Raw genomic sequence first — 23970 nt, 5'->3', positions numbered from 1 at the left:
AGGGGGCATGGGTTCGAGCCCTGGTCCAGGAAGATCCCACATGCCGCGGAGCAACTAAGCCCATGCACCACAACTACTGAGCCTGCACTCTAGAGCCCACAAGCCACAACTGCTGAGCCCGTGTGCTACAACTACTGAAGCCCACACACCTAGAGCCTGTGCTCCACTACAAGAGAAGTTACTGCAATGAGAAGCCCATGCACGGCAATGAAACAGGAGCCCCCACTCACTGCAACTACAGAAAGCCTGCGTGCAGCAACAAAGACCCAATGCAGCCAATAAATAAATAAATAAATAAAATTTTTAAAAATTATTTTAAAACAAATAATGCTGTAATGAACATGGGGATACAGCTATATTTTCAGATTAGTGTTTTCATATTCTTTAGATAAATACCAGGAAGTGGGATAGCTGGATCATATGGTAGAGCTATTCCTAATTTTTTGAAGAATCTCCATAATGTCTTCCACAGTGGCTGCACCAATTTACAGTCCCACCAACAGTGCATAAGAGTTCCCTTTTTTCCACATCCTCACCAACATTTGTTATTTCTTGGCTTTCTGAATAGTCATTCTAACAGGCATGAGGGGTATCTCATTATAGTTTAGATTTGCATCTCCCTATTAATGATGTTGAACATCTCTTCATGTGCCTATTGCCATCTGTATGTCTTCATTGGAAAAATGTCTATTCAGATCCTCTGCCCATTTTTTAATTGGATTGTTGCTTCTTGTTATTAAGTTGTATGAATTCTTTATATATTTTGGATACTAACCCCTTATCAGATACATCATTTGCAAGTATCTTCTCCCCCTCAGTAGGTTGTCTTTGTTTTGCTGACTGTTTCCTTTGCTGCACATAATCTTTTTAGTTTGATGTAGTCCCATTTGTTTATTTTTGCTTTTGCTTCCCTTGCCTGAAGAGACAAACCTAGAAAGACATTGCTAAGACCAATGTCAAAGAGCATACTGCCTGTGTTTTCTTCTGGAGTTTTACGGTTTCAGGTCTTACATTCAAATCATTAATCCATTTTGAGTTGATTTTTGTGTATGGTGTGAGCTAGTGATTTTTGTGTATGGTGTGCGCTAGAGTTTCATTTTTTTGTGCATGGCTGTCAAGTTTTCTTAGCACCATTTGTTGAAGTCAGCCTTTCTTCATTGTATGTTCTATGCTCCTTTGTCATAAATCAATTCTCCATATATGAGTGGGTTTATTTCTGGCCTCGCAAATCTCTTCCACTGACCAGTTTATCTATTTTTCTGCCAATGCCATGCTGTTTTGCTTACTACAGCTTTGTAATATAGTTTGAAATTAGGGAGTGTGATACCTCCAGCTTTGTTCTTTTTTTCTCAGGATTGCCTTGGCTATTCAGTATCTTGTGGTTCCATGTAAATTTTAATATTATGTTAATTTTTGGCTCTATTTCTCTGAAAATTGTCCTTGGAATGTTAATAGGGATTGCACTGAATCTGTAGATTGCATTAGGTAATATGGACATTTTAACAATATTACTTCTTCCAATCCATAAGCATGGAATATCTATTTATTTATGTCTTCTTCAATTTCTTTCAACAATGTCTTCCACTTTTGAGTGTAAAGGTCTTTCAAATCCGTAGTTAAGTTTATTCCTACATATTTTATTCTTTTTGTTGTAATTTAAATAGGATTCTTTTCCTAATTTCTCTTCCTGCTAGCTCATTGCTAGCACATAGAAACACAACAGATTTTTGTATTTTGATTTTGTACCCAACTTTACTGTATTTATTCTTTCTTTCTTCTTTCTTTTTTGGCCAGGCAGCATGCAAAATCTTAGTTCCCCAACCAGGGATCAAACCTGTGACCCCCCCCCCACAGTGGAAGCATGGAGCCCTAACAACTGGACCACCAGAGAATTCCCCTGTATTTATTATTTCTAATAGCTTTTTGGTGGAGTCTTTAAGAGTTTTCTATTTATAAAATCACGTCATCTGCAAATAGTGGTGAATTTAGTTCTTTCCAATTTGGATGACTTCTACTTCTCTTTCTTGCCTAAGTGCTCTGGCTAGGACTTCCAATACTATGCTGAATAAGAGTGGCAAGAGTTGGCATCCTTGTCTTGCCCCAATTTTAGAGAGATAGCTTTAAGTTTTTCACCATTAAGTATGATGTTATCTGAAGGTTTGTTTTATATATGGCCTTTATTATGTTGAGGTATGTCCCTCCTATGTTGAGAGTTTTTACTACAAATTAGCATTAAATCTTGTCAAATTTTTTTCTGCATCTATTGAGATAATCATATGATTTTTGGCCTTCATTTTGCTAATGTGGTATATCACATTTACTGATTTTTAAATGTTGAATAAATCCCACTTGATTATGGTAAATGATCCTTTCAATGTACTGTTGAATTCAGTTTGCTGAATACTTTTTGCTGACTTAACAATACTTTGTCGCAGATTTTTGCTTGTATTGAAATATTCATCAAAGATATTGGCCTGTAATTTACTTTGTTTGGTATCAAGGTGATATTGGCCTCACAAAGTGAGTTAGAAAGTGTCGGTGGGAGCCATTTTTGTGATGTCAGGCTACCTTGCTAATGCCAGCGCTGGCGAGCATGCATTTGAAATTCTCCATGTAACCTGTTAGTGCCAGTGGCCATGTCCCACTTAGAACTCTGCCTACCCCTGTGCCTAAGCCAGGCCTCATAGCCAGCTGAGTGACAGCCCTGCCCATCAGTGCGCCACAGTCACTGTGGCCCTGCCACAATAGGAGGCCCATGCAGTCCACCTAGGAACACCTCTTGAGCACCTGGCTCTGGTGGCCAGGCAGAATTACACTTCTGAGCCCCACAGGACATCTAAATAAGGCCACTCCTTCAGGATTGGGAAACAGCTGATACAGCTAATACACAGAAGCAAACACAGAGACTTAGGCAAAATGAGGAAATAGAGAAATATGTTCCAACTGAAAAACTAAGGGAAAAAACCTCAAGAAAAGAACTAAATGATAGAGAGATAAACAATCTACTTGATAAAGAGTTAAAAGTAATGTCATAAAAATACTCACCAGGGACTTCCCTGGTGGCACAGTGGTTAAGAATCCACTTACCAATGCAGGTGGCACAGGTTCAAGCCCTGGTCAAGGAAGATCCCACATGCTGTGAAGCAACTAAGCCCATGTGCCACAACTACTGAGCCCACATGCCACAACTAATGAAGCCCGTGCACCTAGAGCCCGTGCTCTGCAACAAGAGGAGCCACCGCAACAAAGAGTAGCCCCCGCTCGCCACACTAGAGAAAGCCCATGTGCAGCAACAAAGACCCAATGCAGCAAAAAATAGTAATAATAATAAAATGCTCACCGAAATTGGAAGAATGGAAAAACACAGTGAGACCTTCAACAAAAAGATAGAAGACATTAAGAAAGTACCAAATAGAAATAACTGAACTGAAAAATACACTACAGGGGTTCAACAGCAGACTTGATGAGGTAGAACCAATCAGCAAGCTGGAAGACTAAAGAATGGAATTCACCCAGACATAGCAGCAAAATGAAGAAAGAACTCTAAAAAGTGAAGATATGATAAGGGACCTTTCGGACAACATTAAGCAGCATAACATTCACATTATAGGGGTCCCAGAAGAAGAAGAGAAAGAGAAAGGGCCAAAAAAATTATTTAAATAGTGGCTCCTAAATTCCCTAATCTAGGGAAGGAAACAGACATCCAGGTCCAGGAAGCCCCAAGAGTTCCAAATAAGGTGAATCAAAAGAGATACATAACAAGACACATTATGATTAAAATGCTGAAAGTTAAAGGTAAAGAGAAAATCCTAAAAGCAGCAAGAGAATAACAACTTGTTACATAGAAGGGAAACCCCAAAAGGTTATCAGCAGATTTTTCAGCAGAAACTTCACAGGCCAGAAGGGAATGGCATAACATATTCAAAGTAAAGAGAAAAAAAACTTCCAACCAAGAATGCTCTACCCAGCAAGGTTATCATTCAGAATTCAGTAAGACATCAAGAGATTCCCAGAGAAGCAAAAGCTAAAGGAACTCATGATCACTATACTGGCCCTAAGAGAAATATTAAAGGGACTTCTTTAAGCTGAAAAGAAATGGCACTAATTATAAGAAAATTTACAGAAGGAAACATCACACTGGAAAAGGTAAATAAATAACAAAGGTAGTGGATCAATCACTCAGAAAGCAAGCATGAAGATTAAAAGATAAAAAGTAATAAAATCAACTATAACTGCAATTAGTTAAGAGATACACAAAATAAGATGTAAAATGTGTCATCAAAGTGTAAAATGTGTCATCAAAGTATAAAATGTTGGGGGTACTAAAAAGATAAACCTTTGGAACTTGTTCAAATTTAAGTTGCTACCAACCCAATACATAGTACTAATTACATAGTAAGTAGGATATTATATGTGAACTTCAGAGTAACAGCAACGAAAAAACTTATAGTAAATACACAAAAGAAAATGAGAAAGGAATCTAAACATAACTCTAAAGAAAACCACCAACACACAAGGGAAGAGAGAAAGAAAATAAGCAACACAGAGGAACTACAATAACATCCAGTAAACAGCAACAAAATGTCAATAAGTACCCATCAATAATTACTTTAAATGTAAATGGACTAAATTCACAAATCCAAAGACACAGAGTGGCTGAAGGGATTTTTTAAAAAAACCTATTTAAATGCTGTCTACAAGAGACTCACTTCAGAAGAAAGAACAAACACAGAGTGAATAAACTGGCTGTCACTTCCGGGGAAGATGGCGGAAGAGTAAGACGCGGAGATCACCTTCCTCCCCACAGATACACCAGAAATACAGCTACACGTGGAACGACTCCCACAGAACACCTACTGAACACTGGCAGAAGACCTCAGACCTCCCAAAAGGCAAGAAACTCCCCACGTACCTTGGTAGGGCAAAGCGGAGAGATTCCTGCACAGAGGATTGGTGCCAACCAGCACTCACTGGCCCGAGAGGCTTGTCTGATCACCCGCCGGGGCGGGCGGCGCTGGAAGCTGAGGCTTGGGCTTCAGTCGGAGCGCAGGGGGAGGACTGGGGCTGGTGGCGTGAACACAGCCTGAAGGGGCTAATGCGCCACAGCTAGCCGGGAGGGAGTCCGGGAAAAAGTCTGGACCTGCCGAAGAGGCAAGAGACTTTTTCTTCCCTCTTTGTTTTCTGCTGCGCGAGGAAAGGGGATTAACAGCGCTGCTTAAAGGAACTCCAGAGACGGGCATGAGCTGCAGCTGAAAGCGCAGACACCAGAGACGGGCATGGGATGCTGAGGCTGCTGCCGCCGCCAGGAGGCCTGTGTGCCTCACTGTCCACGCCCTCCTTCCGGGGAGCCTGTGCAGCCCGTCACTGCTGGGGTCCCGGGATCAAGGGACGGCTTCCCTGGGAGAACGCACAGCATGCCTCGGGCTGGTGCAACGTCACGCCGGCCTCTGCCGCTGCAGGCTCGCCCCGCACTCTGTGCCACTCCCTCCCCCCCGGCCTCAGTGAGCCAGAGTCCCCGAAGTGGCTGCTCCTTTAACCCTGTCCTGTCAGCGAAGAACAGATGCCCTCCGGCGACCTACATGGAGAGGCGGGGCCAAATCCAAAACTGATACCCGGGAGCTGTGAGAACAAAGAAGAGAAAGGGAAATCTCTCCCAGCAGCCTCAGAAGCAGTGAATTAAAGCTCCACAATCAACTTGATGTACCCTGCATCTGTGGAATACATGAATAGACAACGAATCATCCCAAATTGAGGAGCCAGGAGTTAGTGCTGTGCAGTGCCTCTGAGGTGGGAGAGCCAACTTCAGGACACTGGTCCACAAGAGACCTCCCAGCTCCACGTAATATCAAATGGCGAAAATCTTCCAGAGATCTCCATCTCAACACCAGCACCCAGCTTCACTCAATGACCAGCAAGCTACAGTGCTGGACACCCTATGCCAAACAACTAGCAAGACAGGAAAACAATGCCACGCATTAGCAGAGAGGCTGCCTAAAATCATAAAAAGTGCACAGACACCCCAAAACACACCACCAGACGTGGACCTGCCCACCAGAAAGACAAGATCCAGCCTCATCCACCAGAACACAGGCACTAGTCCCCTCCACCAGAAAGCCTACACAACCCACTGAACCAATCTTAGCCACTGGGGACAGACACCAAAAACAACGGGAACTACGAACCTGCAGCCTGCAAAAAAAGAGACCGCAAACACAGTAAGATAAGCAAAATGAGAAGACAGAAAAACACACAGCAGGAGAAGGAGCAAGATAAAAACCCACCAGACCTAACAAATGAAGAGGAAATAGGCAGTCTACCTGAAAAAGAATTCAGAATAATGATAATAAAGATGATCCAAAATCTTGGAAATAGAATAGACAAAATGCAAGAAACAGTTAACAAGGACCTAGAAGAACTAAAGATGAATCAAGCAACGATTAAAAACACAATAAATGAAATGAAAAATACTCTAGATGGGATCAATAGCAGAATAACTGAGGCAGAAGAACGGATAAGTGACATGGAAGATAAATTAGTGGAAATAACTACTGCAGAGCAGAAGAAAAAAGAATGAAAAGAACTGAGGACAGTCTCAGAAACCTCTGGGACAACATTAAACGCACCAACATTCGAATTATAGGGGTTCCAGAAGAAGAAGAGGAAAAGAAAGGGACTGAGAAAATATTTGAAGAGATTATAGTTGAAAACTTCCCTAATATGGGAAAGGAAATAGTTAGTCAAGTCCAAGAGGAACAGAGAGTCCCATACAGGATAAATCCAAGGAGAAATACGCCAAGACACATATTAATCAAACTGTCAAAAATTAAATACAAAAAAGGATATTAAGAGCAGCAAGGGAAAAACAACAAATAACACACAAGGGAATCCCCATAAGGTTAACAGCTGATCTTTCAGCAGAAACTCCGCAAGCCAGAAGGGAGTGGAAGGACATATTTAAAGTGATGAAGGAGAAAAACCTGCAACCAAGATTACTCTACCCAGCAAGGATCTCATTCAGATTTGATGGAGAAATTAAAACCTTTACAGACAAGCAAAAGCTGCGAGAGTTCAGCACCACCAAACCAGCTTTACAACAAATGCTAAAGGAACTTCTCTAAGCAAGAAACACAACAGAAGGAAAAGACCTACAATAATGAACCCAAAACATATAAGAAAATAGGAATAGGAACATACATATCGATAATTACCTTAAATGTAAATGGACTAACTGCTCCCACTGAAAGACACAGATTGGCTGAATGGATACAAAAACAAGACCCATATATATGCTGTCTACAAGAGACCCACTTCAGACCTAGGGACACATACAGACCAAGTAAGGGGATAGAAAAAGATATTCCATGCAAATGGAAACCAAAAGAAAGCTGGAGTAGCAATTCTCATATCAGACAAAATAGACTTTAAAATAAAGACTACTAGAAGAGACAAAGAAGGACACTACATAATGATCAAGGGATCGATCCAAGAAGAAGATATAACAATTGTAAATATTTATTCACCCAACATAGGAGCACCTCAATACATAAGGCAAGTACTAACAGCAATAAAAGGGGAAGTCGACAGTAACACATTCATAGTAGGGGACTTTAACACCCCACTTTCACCAATGGACAGATCATCCAAAATGAAAATAAATAAGGAAACACAAGCTTTAAATGATACATGAAACAAGATGGACTTAATTGATATTTATAGGACATTCCATCCAAAAACAACAGAATACACATTTTTCTCAAGTGCTCATGGAACATTCTCCAGGAGAGATCATATCTCGGGTCACAAATCAAGCCTTAGTAAATTTAAGAAAATTGAATTTGAATCAAGTATCTTTTCCGACCACAATGCTATGAGACTAAATATCAATTACAGGAAAAGATCTGTAAAAAGTACAAACACATGGAGGCTAAACAATACACTACTTAATAACGAAGTGATCACAGAAGAAATCAAAGAGGAAATCAAAAAATACCTAGAAACAAATGACAATGGAGACACGACGACCCAAAACCTATGGGATGCAGCAAAAGCAGTTCTCAGAGGGAAGTTTATAGCAATACAATCCCACCTTAAGAAACAGGAAACATCTCGAATAAACAACCTAACCTTGCACCTAAAGCTATTAGAGAAAAGAAGAACACAAAACCCCCAAAGTTAGCAGAAGGAAAGAAATCATACAAATCAGATCAGAAATAAATGAAAAAGAAATGAAGGAAACGATAGCAAAGATCAATAAAACTAAAAGCTGGTTCTTTGAGAAGATAAACAAAATTGATAAACCATTAGCCAGACTCATCAAGAAAAACAGGGAGAAGACTCAAATCAATAGAATTAGAAATGAAAGAGCAGAAGTAACAAGTGACACTGCAGAAATACAAAGGATCATGAGAGATTACTACAAGCAACTCTATGCCAATAAAATGGACAACCTGGAAGAAATGGACAAATTCTTACACATGCACAACTTGCCAAGACTGAATCAGGAAGAAATAGAAAATATGAACAGACCAATCACAAGCACTGAAATTGAAACTGTGATGAAAAATCTTCCAACAAACAAAAGCCCAGGATCAGATGGCTTCACAGGCGAATTCTATCAAACATTTACAGAAGAGCTAACACCTATCCTTCTCAAACTCTTCCAAAATATAGCAGAGGGAAGAAAACTCCCAAACTCATTCTACAAGGCCACCATCACCTTGCTACCAAAACCAGACAAGGATGTCACAAAAAAAGAAAACTACAGATCAATATCACTGATGAACATAGATGCAAAAATCCTCAGCAAAATACTAGCAAACAGTATCCAACAGCACATTAAAAGGATCATACATCATGATCAAGTGGGGTTTATCCCAGGAATGCAAGGATTCTTCAGTATACGCAAATCAGTCAATATGACACACCATATTAACAAATTGAAGGAGAAAAACCATATGATCATCTCAATAGATGCAGAGAAAGCTTTCAACAAAATTCAACACCCATTTATGATAAAAACCCTGGAGAAAGTAGGCATAGAGGGAACTTTTGTCAACATAATAAAGGCCATATATGACAAACCCACAGCCAACATCGTCCTCAATGGTGAAAAACTGAAACCATTTCCACTAAGATCAGGAAAAGACAAGGCTGCCCACTCTCACCACTCTTATTCAACATAGTTTTGGAAGTTTTAGCCACAGCAATCAGAGAAGAAAAGGAAATAAAAGGAATCCAAATTGGAAAAGAAGAAGTAAAGCTGTCACTGTTTGCAGATGATGATACTATACATAGAGAATCCTAAAGATGCTACCAGAAAACTACTAGAGCTAATCAATGAATTTGGTAAAGTAGCAGGATACAAAATTAATGCACAGAAATCTCTGGCATTGTTATACACTAATGATGAAAAATCTGAAAGTGAAATCAAGAAAACACTCCCATTTACCATTGCAACAAAAAGAATAAAGTATCTAGGAATAAACCTACCTAAGGAGACAAAAGACCTGTATGCAGAAAATTATAAGACACTGATGAAAGACATTAAAGATGATACAAATAGATGCAGAGATATACCATGTTCTTGGATTGGAAGAATCAACATTGTGAAAATGACTCTACTACCCAAAGCAATCTACAGATTCAATGCAATCCCTATCAAACTACCACTGGCATTTTTCACAGAACTAGAACAAAAAATTTCAAAATTTGTATGGAAACACAAAAGACCCCGAATAGCCAAAGCAACCTTGAGAATGAAAAATGGAGCTGGAGGAATCAGGCTCCCTGACTTCAGACTATACTACAAAGCTACAGTAATCAAGACAGTATGGTACTGGCACAAAAACAGAAATACAGATCAATGGAACAGGATAGAAAGCCCAGAGATAAACCCACGCACATATGGTCACCTTATCTTTGATAAAGGAGGCAGGAATGTACAGTGGAGAAAGGACAGTCTTCAATAAGTGGTGCTGGGAAAACTGGACAGGGACATGTAAAAGTATGAGATTAGATCACTCCCTAACACCATACACAAAAATAAGCTCAAAATGGATTAAAGACCTAAATGTAAGGCCAGACACTATCAAACTCTTAGAGGAAAACACAGGCAGAACACTCTATGACATAAATCACAGCAAGATCATTTTTGACCCACCTCCTAGAGAAATGGAAATAAAGACAAAAATAAACACATGGGACCTAATGAAACTTAAAAGCTTTTGCACAGCAAAGGAAACCATAAACAAGACCAAAAGACAACCCTTAGAATGTGAGAAATATTTGCAAATGAAGCAGCTGACAAAGGATTAATCTCCAAAATTTATAAGCAGCTCATGCAGCTCAATAACAAAAAAACAAACAACCCAATCCAAAAATGGGCAGAAGACCTAAATAGACATTTCTCCACAGAAGATACACAGACTGCCAACAAACACATGAAAGGATGCTCAACATCTTTAATCATTAGAGCAATGCAAATCAAAACTACAATGAGATATCATCTCACACCAGTCAGAATGGCCATCATCAAAAAATCTACAAACAATAAATGCTGGAGAGGGTGTGGAAAAAAGGTAACACTCTTGCACTGCTGGTGGGAATGTGAATTGGTACAGCCACTATGGAGAACAGTATGGAGGTTCCTTAAAAAACTACAAATAGAACTACCATATGATCCAGCAATCCCACTACTGGGCATATACCCTGAGAAAATCATAATTCAAAAAGAGACATGTACCAAAATGTTCATTGCAGCTCTATTCACAATAGCCCGGAGCTGGAAACAACCTAAGTGTCCATCGTCAGATGAATGGATAAAGAAGATGTAGCACATATATACAATGGAATATTACTCAGCCATAAAAAGAAACGAAATTGAGCTATTTGTAATGAGGTGGATGGACCTAGAGTCTGTCATACAGAGTGAAGTAAGTCAGAAAGAGAAAGACAAATACTGTATGCTGACACATATATATGGAATTTAAGAAAAAAATGTCATGAAGAACATAGGGGTAAGACAGGAATAAAGACACAGACCTACTAGAGAATGGACTTGAGGATACGGGGAGGGGGAAGGGTAAGCTGTGACAAAGCGAAAGAGAGACATGGACATATATACACTACCAAACGTAAGGTAGATAGCTAGTGGGAAGCAGCCGCATAGCACAGGGAGATCAGCTCAGTGCTTTGTGACCCCCTGGAGGGGTAGGATAGGGAGGGTGGGAGGGAGACGCAAGAGGGAGGGGATATGGGAACATATGTGTATGTATAACTGATTCATTTTGTTATAAAGCAGAAACTAACACACACAAAATAAGAACACACACAGACTGAAAGTAAAAGGATGGAAAAAGATATTCCATGGAAATAGAAATGAAAAGAAAGCTGGAATAGCTATACTCATAACAGACAAACTTTAAAACAAAGATGGTATTAAAAGACAAAGACATTATATAAGGATGAAGGGGTCAATCCAGCAAGACAGTATAGCATTTCTAAATGTACATGCACCTAACAGGGGAGAACCAAAATATATCAGGCAAATATTAACAGACTTAAAGGGAGAAATGGAAAGCAATACAATAATAGTAGGGGAATTTAACACCCCACTTACATCAATAGATAGATCATCCAGACAGAAAATCAATAAGGAAACATCAGATTTAAACAACAAATTATACTAAGTAGATTTAATAGATTAAAATAGAGTACATTCCATCAAAAGCAACTGATTACACATTCTTATCAAGTGCACATGGAACATTCTCCAGGACAGATCACATGTTAGGTCATAAAACAAGTCTCAATAAAGTCAAGAAGACTGAAATCATGTCAAGTATCTTCTGCAACCAAATAGTATGAAACTAGAAATCAATCGCAAGGGAAAAAAATGGGAAAACCCACAGAAGCATGGACAGTAAAACAACATGTTACTTAACAACCAATGGGTCACTGAAGAAATCAAAGGAGAATTTAATACCCAGAGACAAATGAAAACAGAAATGTGATATACCTAATTCAGTGGGATGAAGCAAAAGCAGTTCTAAGAGGAAAGTTCATAGCAATACAGGCCTACCTTAAGGAACAAGAAAAATCCCAAATAAACAATCTAACCTAACACCTAAAGGAACTAGAAAAAGAAGAACAAATGAAGCCCCAAATTAGTAGAAGGAAATAATAAAGATAGAAAGGAAACAAATAAAATAGAAATTAAAACAAAAAAACAGAAAAGATCAATGAAGCTAAGTACTGGTTCTTTGAAAAGATAAGCAAATTCAACAAACTTTTAGCTAGACTAACCAAGAAAAAAAGGAGGAGGACTCAAATTAAATCATAAATGAAAGAGGAGATGTTAAAATTGATATCTCAGAAATACAAAGGATCAAAAGAGACTACTATAAATAATCATACACCAACAAATTTGACAACCTAGAAGAAATGGATCAATTCCCAGAAATATATAATCTTTCAAGACAATCATGAAAAAGTAGAAAATCTGAATAGACAGATTTCTAGTAAGGAGTCTGACACAGAAATAAAAAAACCTTCCAACAAACAAAAGTCCATGACCAAATGGCACCACTGGTGAATTCTACAAAACAGTCAAAGAAGATTTAACACCTATCCTTTTCAAACTCTTCCAAAACACTGAGGAGGAGGAAAACCTTCTAAACACATTTTACAAAGCCAGCATTACCTTGATACTAAAACCAGACAAGGACGTGACCAAAAAAACAAAAAAAAAATTTACAGGTCAATATCTTTCATAAACACAGATAAAAAAATCCTGAACAAAACATTAGCAAATGGTGTCCAACAATACAGTAAAAGGATCATACACCAAATACACCACAATCAAGTGGGATTTATTCCATGGTCGCAAGGATGGTTCAAAATTCACAAATCAATAAATGTGATACATCACAATAATAAAAGGAAGGATAAATATCACATGATCATTTTGATAGATGCAGAAAAGCATTTGACAAAAGTCCACATCCCCTTATAATAAAAACTCTCTACAAAATGGGTACAGAGCAAATATACCTCAACATAATAAAGGCTACATACAACAAACCCACAGCTAACATACTGAACAGTGAAAAGCTGAAATCTTTTCATCTACGAACAGGAACAAGACAAGAATGCCCACCTTCACCACTCTTATTCAACATGGTATTGGAAATCCTAGCCACAGCAATTAGGCAGGAAAAAGAAATAAAAGGCATCCAAAATGGAAAGGAAGAAGTAAAACTGTCTCTATTTATAGATGGCATGATACTATACCCAGAAAACCCTGAAGACTCCACCAAAAACTGTTAAGACCAATAAATGAATTCAGTAAAGTTGAAGGATACAAAATCAATACACAGAAATCTGTGGTATTTCTACACAATAATAAACTATCAGAAAGAGAAATTAAGAAAACATTCCCATTTATAACTGCATCAAAAAGAATAAAATACCTAGGAATAAATTTAACCAAGAAGATGAAAGACTTGTAAACTGAAATAAGACACTGGTGAAAGAAAATGAAAAAGACACAAATAAATGGAAAGATGCTCCATGCTCATGGATTGGAAGAATTAATATTGTTAAAATGTCCATACGACCCAATGTGATCTAAAGATTCAATGCAATCCCTATCAAAATTCGAATGGCAAAATTTACAGAATTAAAACAAACAATTCCAAAATTTGTATGGAACCACAAACAATCCTGCATAGCCGAAACAATCCTGAGAAAGAAGAAGAAAGCTAGAGGTATCATGCTTCCTGATTTCAAACTATACTACAAAGCTACAGCAATCAGAACAGTGTGGTATTGCCACAGAAACAGAGACACAGATCAGTGGAACAGAATTCACAGTCCAGAAATAAACCCACTCATATATGGACAATTAATTTACATCAAAGGAGCAAAGGATTGTCTCTTCAATAAATGGTGGTTGGGAAACTGGACAGTCACACACAAGAAAATGAAACTAGACCACCATCTTACACCATACACAAAAATTAGCTCCAAATAGATTAAAGGCTTGAATGTAAGATCTGAAACCATAAAACTCTTAGAAGAAAACATAGGCAGTAACCTCACTGATCAGTCTTTAGATGTTTTTCTGGATCTGACTCCAAAGGCAAGAAAAACAAAAGCAAAAATAAACAAATGGGACTACATCAAACTGAAAAGTTTATGCACAGCAAAGGAAACCATCAATAAAACAAAAAGGCAACCTACCAAATGGGAGAAGATATTTGCAAATAATATGTCTGATAAGGGGTTAATATCCAAAACATATAAAGAACTCACACAACTCAACAACAACAACAGAAAAAGCTCAATTTAAAAATGGGCAAAGGATCTGAATAGACATTTTTCCAGAAAAGAAATACAGATAGCCAACAGGCACATGAAAAAAATGTCCTACATCACTAATTATCAGGGAAATGCAAATCAAAACCACAATGAGATATCCCCTCATGCCTGTTAGAATGGCCATTATCAAAAAAAGCAAGAAATAACAAATGTTGGAGAGGATGCCGAGAAAAGAGAACTCTTATACACTACTGGTGGGACTGTAAATTGGTGCAGCCACTACAGAAAACACTATGGAGATTCCTCAAAAAATTAAGAATAAAACTATCATTTGATCCAGCTATTCCACCTCCAGGTATTTATTGGGAGTACAGGAAAACACTATTTTAAAAAGATACATGCACCTCTACATTCATTGCAGCATTATTCACAATAGCCAAGGTAAGGAAACCACCTAAGTCTCCATCGATGGATGAGTGGATAAAGAAGATGCGATACACATATAAAATGGAATACTATTCAGTAACAGAAAAGAATGAAATCCTACCATTCTCCACAACATGGATGGACCATGAAGGTATTATGATAGGTGAAATATGTTAGAAAGAGAAAGAGAAAAAAACTGTATGATTTCACTCATATGTGGAATGAAAAAAACCCCAAACAAACAAATAAACAAAATAAACAATGACGAACTCACAGATACAGAGAACAAATTAGTAGTTACCAGAGGGGTAGGGGATTGGTGGGGGGTGGGGGGGAAGTGGACGAAGGAGGGGGCAACTACATGGTGATAGATGGTAACTAGAATTGTGGTGGTGGTCACTTCATAGTGTATACAGATGGTAACTTATAATGCTGTACACCTGAAACTTATATTTTAAAAAAAGGAATAAGGTGCTGATACATGCTACAACATAGATGAATCTTGTAAATGTTATGTTAAATGGAAAAAGTCAGACACAAAAATCTGCATACTGCATGATTCTATTTGCCAAAATAAGCAAATTCATAGAGAAAGAAAGTAGATTAGTAGTTGCCTGGGGCAGAGGTAGGGAGTAGGATGGAAAAGTGGGGAGGGAAGCCAGGAATAGGGAATGAATGCTAATAGTTATGGGGCTTCATAGTGGGATACTGAAATGTTCTAAAATTGATTGTGGTGATGGTTGCACAATTCCATGAATACACTAAAAACCACTGAAGTGTACACTTTAATGATTGAATTTAATGGTATGTTAAATATCTCAATAAAGCTGTTTTCTAAAAATAGAACTTACAATTTCCAAAATTTCAATCAGTTACTAGTTTCATGATATTTGCCATAACTACCACCCATACTATTATCTACAAAACATTTTTCTATAAAAAGAACTACATTTTACTTAAATTTTAAAAGAAAATTTATAACACTAACCTAAATGAAAAATCAGCTAATATAAAAAAATGGATATGGCAATATATTGGCAGTGCTACTCAAATTAAATTTGAGAACCCAGGCTATGGCAAAACAACGGCCACACAGAAAATAGAGCACAAAAAACAAAACAAGTCAGTAAACAGGGAATGAACACTAGGACTAACTGGCCCCAACGTTTCTGAACAAGCTGCTGCCTGTGATGAACTGAGGTCTCACTTGTCCTACCCTGCCCTGCAGTCCCAGAATGTAGAGACACCTGAGAGTCCTAGAGATAAAAATGTGAAGGCTGGCTCAAGTGCCAGGAAAGGCTTCTCTCTTCTCTGAGTTCGGTCACCAGGCTCTGAAAAGGCAAGAATCAAATGGCAGGCCCAAAATAGTTAGAAGCCTGTTAGTAGCACTATTCTAAAAATTATAGGCCCAATTAACTGAAGTCAGGACAGTACATCTATGAATTGTCTGTTTGTCAATAAATTCTAGAAAAATCTAGATTTCAATCAGTTCCTCTCCAATGTTCATAGAATCTATCACCCATGTTTTTGCTTTTTCTTAAATATAAGAAAATCTTAGTATTTACCTTTCTGAGACTGGTACTTAAACAATGCTGATGCCCGCATACTCCAAAACTATCAGTAATTTTTCACGTGTTTCCTAATGGAAAGTAAGTGTATTACAGTAAAATAAGTAGTATTTTAAAGAGCAACACAGACATTTTTATAAGTCCAAGTTATTTAATGAGGTTTTCAATTCTGATCACACCTATATTTACTACCATGAAAACATCAAGTAAAAGGCATTTATTTTCTCCCATGAACCTGGCATGCCTCTTTGAAAATATCAAAATTACTTCTCTTTCCAATAGTATATTAAAAGCTGGCTTGACACATACAGAAATCTTTACAAATGAAATATGATATCTGAGATTTGCTTCAAAACAATGGGGAGTTATAGCTTTTATGGGACAAGACTGTCCATGCATAGGTAATTACTGAAATAAATTGGTATACAGAAATTAATTTTTCTATTCTCTCCACTTCACACGTTTTCAAAATATATAATAAACTTAGTGCTTTAAGAAGTTATGGGACTTCCCTGGTGGCGCAGTGGTTAAGAATCCACCTGCCAATGCAGGGGACACGGGTTCCAGCCCTGGTCCGGGAAGATTCCACATGCTGAGGAGCAACTAAGTCCGTGCGCCACAACTACTGAGCCTGCACTCTAGAGCCCATGAGCCACAACTACTGAGCCCACATGCCACAACTACTGAAGCCTGGGCACCTAGAGCCCATGCTCTGCAACAAGAGAAGACATCGCAAGGAGAGGCACCGCAACAAAGAGTAGCCTCCACTCACTGCAACTAGAGAAAGCCCATGCACAGCAACGAAGACCCAGTGCAGCCACAAATAAATAAACATATTTTTTTAAGTTATCATTAAAAAGTAGTAATTATTTTAGCAAAGCTTCATGAAATCTTTAGTGTTTCATGTCACAGAGGGGAAAGTCTGCCTATAAATCATTTCCTTCTAATATTCTTTTAAGGTTGTCTCCACCAACGGACTGTAGATCTTTTGTTTATATTCCATACGACTTACTGCCAAAGCCAAACACGTTTGTGAAAAAGGTTACATCCCAGCATAAAACTGGAAAGATTTCTATTAGTGACTTATTTTGTTATACATGCCATCTGCCGTTTTCACTTCTACAATTTCAGAAATGCCAATTTCACAACAGATATTAGATTGCACCATTAAAGAAAATTCTATTTAACTTCCCACTAAATACCACCATCACTTTCTAAGTGTTTAAAGAATGTTCCCATGTGATTCCCAAAGAATTTTTGCTTCTCCTTTAAACTAGGTTGGGTTGTGGTTAGGTATGAAGGTGAAAGAAAAGACAGAATCTCAAGCCCCTTAATCTTATCCTTAAAACATTAAAGTGGTTAAATGAAGGAATTAATAAAGTCAATATCAAATCAAAATTTTAGTGATTCTTAAATATCTATGAAGCTGCAAGGACAAATATTTTTGAAGTCTATATTTAAAACACTAGATCCTTTGGAGACCAATCAACAAATTATTCATAACTGCATTTATATAGCAACACTGATTATGCTTCCATGCATAATCCACCAGGTAGATTGACCTAAACCACCAGGGTTTAGAGAATTTTAGAGAATAAAGAATGGCAGCTCAGTGAAGTGGAGAGAAAGAAGGAAAGGAGCATGCATTTGCTGAGTGCTTACTATGGGCCAGGAGCAGTTCTAAACGCTTTACAGACACCTCATTTACTTGCTATCAACAAATTTATGAGGTGGATAATCATATCCATATTTTATAGATGAGGAAACCAAGACTCAGAAAAATTAATCTGTCCAAGGCAAGTAGGAGAGCTGGGATTCAAACTCAGTTTGAAGTTTGCCTTCAAGGCCATCATACCACAATTCCACCCACAAAGACACCTTTCCAAATCATATTAAAAATTCTTTAAATATTAACTCCTTAGTGGATATTACTCAGATCATTTAAATATGCAGCATAAATCAATCTGCACCACTACATTTTGAGGAAAAGTCATAGTTACCTGGAAAAAAAAAATACAAGGGCCAGAACATCAATATAAACCAGACAGGGACACTGGTCAGAATACCAGCCTCAGGTCTGAAAACTTAATTCTAGATGAACCATTCACCAGTGGGTGATCTGGAGCAAGTAATGACCTCAGTTTCCCCACTGGTAAAATGGACATAACGCTTATTCCATCCTTCCACCTCGGATTGTTTATGAGAATGAAATTAATGTTGGTGAAATCAATATGTAAACTGTAACAAACTAAAATACACATAAGGAACTACTATCTATTCAGTAAGATGACCATACTGAACAGCTATTTTCATGTTACAATAACTTAGCACAAACAGAATGAGGAATACAGTTCACCATCGACAGGAAGCTGCTCTCAGGCGGGCGGGCCCCACCTCAGCGAGAGCCACTTGACAGCAGCAGGTGCTTGGAGGACCAGTTTTCTGCCTGCTTTCAAACAATCCCGTCCCTCACTGGTAGGGGAGGGTAGGCGGGAATAAAGTGCTGGGAAGGGAGCACTAAAACAGGCAGAAGGCTGGGTTCTACTACACCCAGGTGCCAAGCCCTGGTTAAACTCTTTACCCCTCCAGGCCTCAGTTCACGCATTTGTAAGATGGGGAAACCTTTCCCGCCCTGCTTCCCGGGCAGAGCTAATACCCGAGTCACTGTGCAGGGAAAGCGTGGTAAACCCCGCTGAGAATGAGATGATGACGATCACCTGTCAAATGAAAGGCTGGGAGGGCGGCTCCTCCGCTAGCCCTTCGCAGTGTAGATATTCCAGAAGCCTCGGACCGGGCCGCCCCTCTAGGGAGTAACGCAGCCCCCCTGTCCACCTCTCGGCCCGCCGGGGCGCGCAGTCCCCTGTCGCTCACACCCCGAGCTGAGTCCACAGGGCAGGCCTAGAGCCTGCCAACCCCCGCCCCCAGGCCTCCTCAGAGGACCCCAGGGCCCTCCCGAGTAGCCGCGGCTCCCCTCCCCCAGCAGTGTTCCCTGCCCTTCTCCGCTCCCACTCCCAGGTGAGGGGAGGGGGTGAAAGGGCTTACCCCGCCGCCATTTTGTCCCCTTGGCCCCCTCTAAGCATTCAGCCGACCCGCACCCCAGCCCAGGCCCGCCCAGCTCTGTGCAACGCGCGCGCCCCTCGCGGATACTCACCCCTGACCGCCCTGCGCAGTTCGGGGCGGCTCCGAGCGTCCCGCCGGGAAAGGGGCGGGGCGGGGGCGGGGCGGTTGCAGAGGGGCGGGGCGGCTGGCTGCTGCACCACGTGACTTCCAGCTGCTGCCGCGCCTCTCCCCGCTCCACTCTCCGGTAGTCCGCGCGCAAGCGCAGCCCGGTTCCCGCCGATGGGCCGCCGAAGCGGGAGGCAGGTCGTGGGCGCGCTTCGTGGCCCGGGCGCGGCTGCTTGTAGGTGGCTGTTCCCCGCCCCAGGCTGCGATTGCACGCGCTTTTGGCCACACGGTTCTCTCTCTGTCTCTCGGAATCAGCCCCTTCACCCTGCCTCCCTTATCACCACAGTCTGTCCCATAGATAAAGGACCTAGAAGTCCGCCTCAAAAATCTGTGACTCTGAAAGCGCTTCAGAAAAGCAGCGGCCCTAAGCTGAACACAGTTTATTCTCTGCCGCAAAGCTTTATTCAGCTTCTCTTGTGCGCCAGGCTTGAAAGTCTCAAAGTACAAAGACCTAACAATTTAACGATGTTAAATTAGAGCTCTGAACAACGCAGACCATAATTATCACATGAATATTCCCCCATCACTTTTCATACAGCTGAGAAACTCAAGCTCTTTACCTGTCCCTCTCCTTTGCTTCCCACAATAAGCAGCAAGTTATGGAATCCAATGGAGTCTACTTCACAACTAGACTGTAAGTACTGTGAGGGCAGGAACCATATTGTTGGCTGTTCTGGCTCCTCTTCCCTCCTGCCTTCTTAGAAAACTTGGTCTTTCATTCATTTATTTAACAAGTGTTTTTTGAGTGCCTACTATATGTCAGATGCTATTCTAGATTCTTGGACTTAATAAATAAACAAAAGAGAAAGAAATCCGTGTCTTCCTGGAGCAAGGTAGAAACAGACAATAGTGAACATAATAAAGTTCCATGATAATGAGATGATAAGCACTACAGTAAACAAAATGAGTAGGATAAGGAGGCAACATAATGTGATTTCCTGAAAGGTGGTCAGGGCGTTATTCCTCTTATCAATAGTCCCCTTTCTCCTCTCCCTTTCATTTCCATAAGCATTTAAATAACCTCTCCCATCTTGAAATCTCCCACCCAACCCACCAAACCCCACTTCAACCTCTGCTTTCTTTCTTCTGTTTACAGATCTGCCGTTCACAGATACATCTCTCTGACTACCTACACAAGGATGTCTCCAATTCCTCAACTACTACTCATGTCTAAAAACTCATGTCAGGCACTTCCCTGGTGGCCCAGTGATTAAGAATCCGCTTGCCAATGCAGGGGACACGGGTTCAATCCCTGGTCTGGGAGGATCCAACATGCCATGGAGCAACTAATCCTGTGTGCCACAACTACTGAGCCCACATGCTGCAACTATTGAAGCCCGTGCACCTAGAGCCCATGCTCCACAACAAGAGAAGCCACCACAATGAGAAGCCTGCTCACCACAACAAAGAGTAGTGTCCACTCTCTGCAACTAGAGAAAGCCCGCATGCAGCAATGAAGACCCAGCGCAGCCATAAATAAATAAATAAATACTCATGTTACTGCCCTCCGGTTTCTGCCCCACCACCTCGTGAAAACCACTCTTTTCAAAGTCACTAGGGATCTCCCTACTGCAGATCCTATGGGCGTTATCATCATGACCTAACTTAATTTCTCTGAATCAGTTGACACTCCTTACATCTGGAAACACTCTTTCCTTGCCTTCCACTTTTACTCTCTTGATCTCACTTCTCCATCTCTAAGCACTCCCTCTCCACCTCTTTTGAAGTCTCCTGTTATTTCTCTCACCCCTTAAATGTTGGTATCCCTCAGGGATAGGTGTAGGCCCTCTCTTTTCCAGCTGGACACACTCTCTCTGGTGATTGCTTCTTTTTAAATTCAGTTAGTATCTTCGTCCCCTATATTTCCCAATATATATCTCCAGCCCTGATTTCTGCTTTGAGCTCCAGAGCCACATGGTTAACTACCTGGTCATCTCCACTTGAACCTCTCAAAATCAAGAAGACAAAAACAAAAACCACTCATCTTTCTTATATACATACAAAACAGCTTGAGATATTTTACTTATTACACAGTTCACTCAAAGTGTTCAATTCAATGGTTTTTAGTACCTTCACAGAGTTGTGCAACCATCACTATAATCAATTTTAGGACATTTTCATCACCCCAAAAATGAACCCCATACTCATTAAAAGTCACTTGCCCACTTCCCCTCAGCCATAAGCAACCACTAATCTACTTTTTCTATATATAGATTTGCCTATTCTGGACATTCTATGCAAAAGGAATCATGCAATATGTGGTATTTTGTGACTGGCTTCTTTCACTTAGCATGTTTTTCAAGCTACAACCACATTATAACATGTATCAATACTTCAATCCTTTTATGGCTGAATAATATTCCATTGTATGGATATACCTCATTATTTATCTATTCATCAGTTGATGGACATTTAGGTTACCTTCATTTTGGGGCTATTATGAGTAGTGCTGCTATGAACATTTGTGTACAAGTTCTGTGTAGACGTATGTTTTCATTTCTCTTGGATAAATACCTAGGAGTGGAATTGCTGGGTCATATGGTAACTCTGTGTTTAACGTTTTGGAAAACTGCCAGACTATTTATAAAGCCAGCTGTATCATTTTACATTCCCACCAGCAGTATACGAGGTTTCCAATTTCTTGATATCCTCTCCAACACTTGAATTGCCTGTCTTTTTTATTACAGCCAACCTAGTAGGTGTGAAGTGGTATTTCACTGTGATTGTGATTTGTATTTCCCTAATGACTAATGATGTTCAGCACCTTTTCATGTGCTTATTGGCCATTTGTGCACGTCTGTAGAGAAATGTCTATTCAAATCCTTTGCCTATTTTTAAATTGGGTTACCACTCATAATTTTTTGCACAAAATCTGTTCCTATTGTTCTGACAAATACTCTGGTGCCCCTCCATGAAAATGCCCCTTCTTCAGCCCCACTGGTGGCAGGCTTGACCATGTGACTTGCTTTGGCCAATAAAATTTGAGAAGAAGGATCAACTCCAAGCAGAAGCTTTAAGCACCAGCTGGTGGGTTCACCATATTTCCTTTTTGTATGCCACAAGACTAGCAATCTGTTTCAGAGAGAAATTGTTCCATCAGCCTGGGTTCCAGAGTGAAGATGACATGGAACAAAACCACAGCTGATCCCCAAAGGACTTGTAGCATTTTTCTTTGTAAGCCACTCAGATGTGTGTGGACATTTGTTACTGCAGCATAACCTAGCCTGTGCTAAAGGATACACCTGTCCTATGTGCTGTGTGAGTGCCTCTACTATCCCTCCAGCCTCCTTGACATGACCTACCAGGCCATGAAGATCAGGCCTGTTAACCTCTCCAGGCTCATTTCCAGGCCATTCCCTCAACTACCCTATACTCCAGACAAAATAAAATATGTTGAGACCCTGGAATTCACTTCTTCCTCTCTTTCTCTCCCCATCCTGGACCTTTGTCCAATTTGTTCCTTACTACTGGAATAACAGTAATATCTATCTTTCCCTGAGTATTTTCTATGTGCAAGACAATATTTATATATGGTCTCATTTTGTCTGACAGCAACCCTGAGAATTAGGTAATCTATCCCACTTAACAAATCAACAAAGTCCCTAGACTTACTTTTCCTAGAGCAAACAGCTAGAAAGGGACAGAGACATGATTTGAACCCGGGTCTGTTTGACTCCGAAGCTCCTCTTATAATCATTATGCTATAAAAATAGATAGAGTTATTTATCTTTTATTGGGCATTTACCATGTGGCAGGCATTACACTGAAGCACTTTGCATGGACTAAATTTAATCCATGTAAAGAAATCACATACAATAAAAGTATAGAATTGTGGTATCCCATAGCAGGTAAGACTCTGACTTTGGGGTCAGATCATGTAATTGTGTGACCTTGAAAAAATTACCAAACTCTCTAAACTTCATTTTCCTCATCTGTAAAATGTAGCAGTAAGATGTACCTCAATGGGTTTTTTTGAGTATTAAATGAATCAATTTTTAGAAAGCACTTAGAATAGCTTAGCCTATAGTTAGAGCTCAAATTATATCAGTTATAGTGTTTATTTTCTCATCTAGCCTCGCAACAAATATTTATGAGGTAGGTACTATTATGTAACTGTCCCCTTTCCTTCAGCTGCCCTGTCTTTTCCCACCTCTTGACTTCTGACACACTACTCCCTCCAGAATGCTCCTGCTCTTCTTTGCCACCTGGCAGACTCCCACTCACCTCTGGGACCTCAGATATCCTTTCCTGCACTGCTGCAGCAAGCTTGGTTGCTCTCTCCACTGGGCTTCCAAAGCACTTTGCTCAAAGTCTGATAGTTAGATCCCCTTGAAAACTAGGAACAAGAACCCAGTAAAAAGTAGAGTTTACTGTAAGACTGGAATTGAAATGCGGAGGCCTTCGAAACCAGTCTCTCTTGCTTCTCTCAGGT

General features: G+C 39.9%; 1 protein-coding gene across 9 annotated transcripts in view; it reads right to left on the bottom strand.

Moving 5' to 3' along the window:
• SCAPER (S-phase cyclin A associated protein in the ER) overlaps nucleotides 1-19502 on the bottom strand; it is a 496989-nt gene extending 477487 nt beyond the window's left edge. For 8 of the 9 annotated variants that reach the window (XM_082617344.1, XM_082617352.1, XM_082617349.1 and 5 more), the window contains exon 1: nucleotides 19465-19502. The gene's annotated coding sequence lies outside the window, so the exon portion shown is untranslated. Of the gene's footprint in view, nucleotides 1-19030; nucleotides 19268-19464 lie in introns of those variants that run through there. The other variant, XM_082617345.1, reaches the window with a different exon arrangement.
• Between the last annotated feature and the right edge of the window lie 4468 nt (nucleotides 19503-23970).

The sequence above is a fragment of the Mesoplodon mirus genome, assembly GCF_964341445.2.
Source record: "Mesoplodon mirus genome assembly, chromosome: 4".
NCBI lineage: Eukaryota > Metazoa > Chordata > Mammalia > Artiodactyla > Ziphiidae > Mesoplodon > Mesoplodon mirus.
The sequence above is the reverse complement of the archived record's forward strand: the minus strand, read 5'-3'. Positions and strand labels throughout refer to the sequence as shown.